The sequence below is a fragment of the Littorina saxatilis genome, linkage group LG12 (assembly GCF_037325665.1).
Source record: "Littorina saxatilis isolate snail1 linkage group LG12, US_GU_Lsax_2.0, whole genome shotgun sequence".
NCBI lineage: Eukaryota > Metazoa > Mollusca > Gastropoda > Littorinimorpha > Littorinidae > Littorina > Littorina saxatilis.
The window spans coordinates 77,462,342-77,469,689 of record NC_090256.1 but is presented as its reverse complement, the minus strand read 5'-3'; positions in this window follow the sequence as shown (position 1 = coordinate 77,469,689).

Genomic DNA, 7,348 nt, shown 5'->3' with positions numbered 1-7,348 from the left:
TGTGTATGTTTGTGTTTGTGGGTGAGTGTGTGTGTGTGTGTGTTTGTGTCCCTCGACGCGTGACATTATATGCCAATAAGTTGAACAAAAACAGGGTTCAAGTGGGAACACCTGAACAAAAGCAGGAGGGGGACGGAAGACACTTTATAAACTCCGTTTTTTACTGCGAAATTTTGGCCTGGGAGAAGACACCCCATCCTAAGTTTCTCTTCACCTACCCGTGAAGGATGCTTTAGGGCTTGACTAGACAACCCGATTGCGCTCACTACACGGTATAAAGAGAGCGCCGTTCAACCCGGCCGATTCCTCGGCTGACGTCACGCGTCCAAGGGAAGTAATTTTCGAGCGGGCTGCATTGACTCAGCCAAGAATGCAAACTTTCTTCGATTAAAGACATTGTAGCATGTCTAAAATCTTCGGACTTGTGTTATCAAGCTGTTAAAATCACCAAGTAACTTTTAAGTATAGTTTCAGTTACATGAGAACTCATTCTGATGAACAGATTTTGAGAGCCACGACCCAACAGCTGCCCTTGAATGAGTCAACTGACATGTTGCATATTCAGTCACCTAGGCTACCCTTACCAAGATTCTCAACCATTTCTATCTAGGCTATAATAATGTGGGCAGGGAATATCTCATTTGATATCATATTTTCACCTGGCTTTAGAACGTACACGAGTCAGCTGACATGGTGCATATAAGTCAAAGACTTCTTTCTGCTACCTATGCTACCCTTATCAAGATTCTCAGCCTCTGTGATTCTCTCCACATTGCTCTGTCTTCCCTTTAAGCTTGTTTTTACACATGTTGCTACTGCTGAATCGATTGCCTTGTGTAATTTTAGGATAAATGATTTTATGAGAGTTGTGCATGGAAATTTGTGTGTGAATATTTTTGGGAAAAAATGTCTGAAAGCGGTGAGGAGTAATTATTGTTCTGACAAAGTTTCAGGGAGAGAGCCTCCTTGTGTACGATGAGAAATAATTGTATTTGACATGCTCAAGGATAACTGCTGCTTTCATGTGTACAGGTAAAAGGTCTTTGAATCGAGTTTGTTTGAAAAAGGTTTTGTTTTTTTCTGTAGATCTTTCATCAGGTTAGTTTTAACTTGAATTTGATGGCTGCATTGAAGTGTACTGTTAAGATACCTTTGATGAGAAAGTGTTTTTGAGTCACTTGAGAAAAAGTGACTATGTAATCGGTCAGTGTTAGTCTGTCCGGCCGGCCGTCCGGCCGGCCGTCCGGCCGGCCGTCCGTAGACACCACCTTAACGTTGGACTTTTCTCGGAAACTATCAAAGCGATCGGGCTCATATTTTGTTTAGTCGTGACCTCCAATGACCTCTACACTTTAACGATGGTTTCGTTGACCTTTGACCTTTTTCAAGGTCACAGGTCAGCGTCAAAGGAAAAATTAGACATTTTATATCTTTTCTCGGAAACTATCAAAGCGATCGGGCTCATATTTTGTTTAGTCGTGACCTCCAATGACCTCTACACTTTAACGATGGTTTCGTTGACCTTTGACCTTTTTCAAGGTCACAGGTCAGCGTCAAAGGAAAAATTAGACATTTTATATCTTTGACAAAGTTCATCGGATGTGATTGAAACTTTGTAGGATTATTCTTTACATCAAAGTATTTACATCTGTAGCCTTTTACGAACGTTATCAGAAAAACAAGGGAGATAACTAGCCTTTTCTGTTCGGCAACACACAACTTAACGTTGGGCTTTTCTCGGAAACTATAAAAGTGACCGGGCTCAAATTTTATGTGAACGTGACTCATTGTGTTGTGAATAGCAATTTCTTCCTGTCCATCTGATGCCTCATATAATATTCAGAACTGCGAAAGTGACTCGATCGAGCGTTTGCTCTTCTTGTTTTTCTTCGTGTTTACATTAACAGAAACATTTCCAGTATTTGACTAGTTTTTATTTGAAATACCAGAAAAGAAATCGCCAAACATACCTGTTTTTCCCCCCAGGGGGAAGAATTTACCCGATGCTCCCCAGCATGTCGTAAGAGGCGACTAACGGATTCTGTTTCTCCTTTTACCCTTGTTAAGTGTTTCTTGTATAGAATATAGTCAATTTTTGTAAAGATTTTAGTCAAGCTGAAGCAGTATGTAAGAAATGTTAAGTCCTTTGTACTGGAAACTTGCATTCTCCCAGTAAGGTAATATATTGTACTACGTTGCAAGCCCCTGGAGCAAATTTTTGATTAGTGCTTTTGTGAACAAGAAACAATTGACAAGTGGCTCTATCCCATCTCCCCCCTTTCCCCGTCGCGATATAACCTTCGTGGTTGAAAACGACGTTAAACACCAAATAAAAAAAGAAAAGAACATTACCTGTTTTGATTGCATCTTACAGTTGTTTGTAATTTAAGTCAAGTTGTCACTATGTTATTATTCTGTAGTTTGACAGGTTACCTATGACCATTTTTTTGTGCTTACTATCTTTTTGTATTTGAAATAATACCAGTTTAAACCTTTTGCCTCCCGTGACATGGGAAGAAACTCTGTCAATTTCAAACTTTAAAAATCTGTATCAAAATAACAACTGCGAGTTTTCCAAAAATATAAATGCTCAAACCTTGCTGGAAGCTAGTAAAAACAGAAACGCACTGGCTATACGCACTATAAGACCTGACCACTGTATACACTCCGGCTTTAACTTCCAGTCGCGAAGCGAATTTGCCAATCGACACCACTTTGCGATAGGAACGCAGAGCTGTTGATTATAAGAGTATTCAGAAACGAAAACAATCTGATGCTGCACGGCCTTTGCTCAGGGTTCGTACAGGTCATGGAAAACCTGGAAAGTCATGGAATTTGATTTTTAATTTTCCAGGCCTGGAAAGTCATGGAATTTCAATTCAAGTCATGGAAAGTCATGGAATTTTTACAAAAATAAGAAAGAAAAAAAATTAACCTTTAGCACGCAAGCGGCGATTTTTGTTGCCCAGCCATTCTCATTTGAGTCGGTTTCGTCGAAGTTTTCTGCTTTTGTTTTTGCATCGTTAAGTACTTTAGCGCTTCGACAAGCAAAATGGAGGATGATGAGTTTGAAACTTTCTTTCGAGTTGTTTGTTGACAACAAAAAGTATGCGAAATTGGAACGAATTACCGAGGAAGATCTTCGCAATGAACTGTGTATCGCGGTGAAAAAAATGACAGTTTGTCAAGTCACAGTGACGGTTACGAAACGGAATTTACGAAAGTGCAGATGGATACAAACAGTGGCTGGTCCAGTTTAGTGAAATGACAGGACCAGCAAACATTACCGATAATCTGACTGCGTAGCAAATGCTTGACTTGCTTGTCGAAGAGACACTGCGTAGAAACTGACTCAAATCATTGCAAAGCAAGCCAGTGTCAAAACTGGCAGTGACAAGACGAAAAAAGTTTGCGTGTTCGGAAATGGCGACCTGTGGATCTAGTCATGGAAAATGTTATTGAGGCTCATGGAAAGTCATGGAAAAGTCATGGAATTTTGTTTCTAAAAACCAGTGGGGACCCTGTTTGCTGTGACGTAGATTACATTTTCACATTTCCGACACTGAACCACATCAACACTGAGCGTCATTCGACGCCATTTTGCGAAGGTACACTTCACTTTCGATTCATGGTATCACAGTATGCTGGGAAAAATCACAGACAAAAACAAACACACACAGTTGTATACTATGTGAATGTACATTATTTTCCAACCTTCGACACTCCAAAAAAGAGATAGCGGAAGTCCGTACTGATTTTTCATTGGCTACTTCCTAACGACTTGTTCGGGGGCATTTCATTGGCTACAGATTTGTAACAGAGCTTTTCATTGCCGGAGTGTATAGAGACTCATCGATCCTGTATACACTCAAAGTGCGTATAGCTATTGCCAAACAGATATGCGTTGTTGGTAGCATTGTTTATAGCAGATGTTTTGATTGGGCCTTCCGAGATCAGCATATAGGTTCTTCACCAAGCGATGATGATGGTTGCTCTGGGAGACCTTAGGTGAAAAAGCACCAGGCGCAATCACTGCATAATTATGTTGATCTGATCTTAGAATAAAGTTTTAACTTGTGCCTTGCGTCACTACTTTGATATGTATTGTAAAGACACTTTTGATTGAAAAAGTGCTGTGTGTGGTGTCTTTAAAAAATAAAAATGTTTTTAATAGATTTTCATCAGATTACAGTTTTAAATTATGTAATGAATTGCTATTTCGACGTCAGCAAATACCATGTGATGTGACTTGTTTCTCAGTCTGGTCTGTATTTTGATCTTCTCTTCTGATGTCGCTGTTCAGGCAGTCATATTGCTGTCCCCTGGTAGACATTTTTCATTTTCATTTTCATTTTCATTACTTTATTGTCCCATCGCTGGGAAATTCGGGTCGCTTCCTCCCAGTGGAAAGCTAGCAGCAACGGAGTCGCGCTACCCAGGTGTCTGCGTGTTTAGGTGTATTCAGCCACCTGCACTTATGGCAGAATGACCAAGGTCTTTTACGTGCCATTGTGATGACACGGGGGTGGGACATGGCTTCCGTCTCTGGGTCTGCACATAAAGTTGACCCGTGTCCGTCCCGGCCCGAATTCGAACCTGCGACCTTTCGATCACGAGTCTAGTGCTCTACCAACTGAGCTACGTCTGCTATACTGCAAAAGCTTACTCGAGTTTCTGCTCATGGTAGAATTTTTTGTGTAATTGGAGGTATCATATCTCTTTCCTTGTTCTAGCGGTTGTTTTAATGCTTCTAAAATGTTGCTGCTAGCGCATTTGTCAATACATGATTATTGTAGCGCACAGCATTATGAAACCTTTGTACCGTATACTTTATTTTTAAGATTGTTTTACCCTTGTCATGTTTGTAGGAGGTTTATTACTTTTAAGTAGTTTGGATGCCCGATGGATTTTTGTGTGTATGTAACTGTGCATGTCTGTATAAACGCGAGTTTACCCGTATGTGTGCATGATTTTAACCAGCACTGCCTCCTGTTACCTGAATTGACTATTCCTATTACAAGTTTTTATACTGTCAATAACATTGCATATAATTATGTTTGCTGTTAAAAGTTTTCTGGTTGCATGATTTATGGTATCTGCCTATACACCAATGGAGATCCTTGCTGCTCTTGGCTGATGTGAGCAGTTAGCTCTGTTTATTATAATTTGATGAATTAGCATTTACTGTGGGGAAAAAAATTGCTATCAGATTTTGCAGCATTGCTTTACAGCTTGAGACGAACCAATGATCTATTCGTAGAAGAAGATATGCTTTTGATGCAAAGAGTTTGATAATTTCAGTTTGTGCCTGCTTCTGCTGAATAGAAGTCAATAACTGGCTTGTATTACTGTACATGCGATGAAAGAAAATGTTTTCTTCAAAGAGGAATATATTTAACTGATCCTAGTTTTGTCATTGAATCTTTCTTGTATTTCCAATGAGTTTTACTTCGTCTAGTGGTAATAGAAATCAGTTTTGTTTTACTTTTCACGAAAAAGCTTGTGGTAGAAATACATTTGACTTTTTATAAATTAATGGGATGATATTCGATTTTTCAGATATAATTTTGTGTGAGTTGATTAATTTTTTTGCTTTAGTAAGATGTTGAATTCTTCCACTTTAGAAAAGTCTTATTTTTCTGAAGAAAATCTTCATTTAATGTTGAACACGGGATCAGATCATGATTGATATTGAACTCAAATCAGATAACTAAGTGCATGAACTGTGTTTCATAGTCTGAGTGCTGCAACTAAGGAGAAATTAGTGGTTTAAAAAAAAGCATATTTCCAGTTTGTGTCACATGACGTGTAGAAAAACAACACAGAATCGACTGTTCCCAATTCCAGTTTATACATCAACATAACTTTGAGTCTTCCAACTTTTAAAATGCTAACAGATCAGATGGTGAAGTTTGGACGAGAAAAAACGTGAGGGTGCGTTACTGGTCATGCTAATTATTGAATATATACATAATTTACATGCCAGTGACTTGGGCAATAAGATCTTGGTTTTTAATCACATTTCATCTACTTCACGTGCAAATCATGAATTTAAACTGTGTTCGACCTCTCACGTTGAAGATTGCCAATAAAAGTAGTTTTTTGAGGTCATAAATGAAGGAGCCCAATAAAATGGTATTTCATATCCTCTCTTATCATTTTCATTTGGTTGCGGATGAACTTTTTAGTTTTTTTTATCATTCGCATGTGCTCAAACCAGATACACTTTTAGATACAGGCTTACAACAAAGTGACCTCTCCATATATTGTGTATGAATTTACTGTGGACTTCAAATCATTGATTTGCAGTAAAAAGGAGGATTTTCTGGTTAAAAATGAAATTGCACAAAAACAATACATGAACCTCAGGCTAACATTGATAAACTTAGCTTCCCTCAGTTTACCTTTTTTTTTCTTAGAAAGAAAATCCTCTGTTATTCTGTTAAATTCAACACTTGAGTTTATATTTTTCTGCAATCGTCAATGCATTTTCCTAAGGCCAGAAAAAAAATAGTCTGTTTACGGTAACATAGGCCCAAAAAAATGGGGTCGGTAGGTCGGGATTTTTATTTATTTTTTTTTCCAAAAAAACATTTTAAAGTTATTTTGCCAAAAAACAGACTTTTTATTTTAAATTTTTTATTTTATTTTGTCCCCAAATGCCAAAAAAAAAGTCTAAGGTCGAGCGAAAAAATAGGGTCGGTCGGGATACCGTAAACAGACTATTTTTTTTGTTTTTTGTGTGTGCCTAAGATTACCACTGAAATGGGCGTCTTGTATTTTGGGTAGTATATCAATAAACTTGTTTACCTTGGAAGTGGAAGTGATTCATCTTGAAAGGTGACTTTTCTTCTCTTTTTTTTGTACAGGTGTGTGTGTGTGTTGAAGAATGAGGCCCTCTGAAACATGAAAACATACAGAGGCCGTTCCTCAGCCGGGAGACCATGCTTGATTACAGGGGTCACACACAAACCGTTGATTATTTCTTTAAAACAAAAACAAAAACGAAAAATCCGGTTTCTTAAAGTAAAACTTTAAAAAAAAATCTTTTTTTGTTAGTTTGGGTGCTTGATGGAGGCAAAATGTGTATTTTATAATTTATTAGCAGTCAGGGCCCAGTTTCGCCTAGGCTAGGGTAACAGAGCCCTTAGGAATTTATTACAAAAACCATCACACAGGAGTTTTCTCAAATCTTTATCAAATAACCATGAATGAAAGTAAAACGTCACGCTCATAAGATAATTGCCTATGTCATTTTTTGATGTTTTGAGAAAAACGCAAAAAAATTTCTTTGGTTTCTGAACAATCTGCCTATCTCATTTTAATTATAAGTTGCAAAATGCCTATC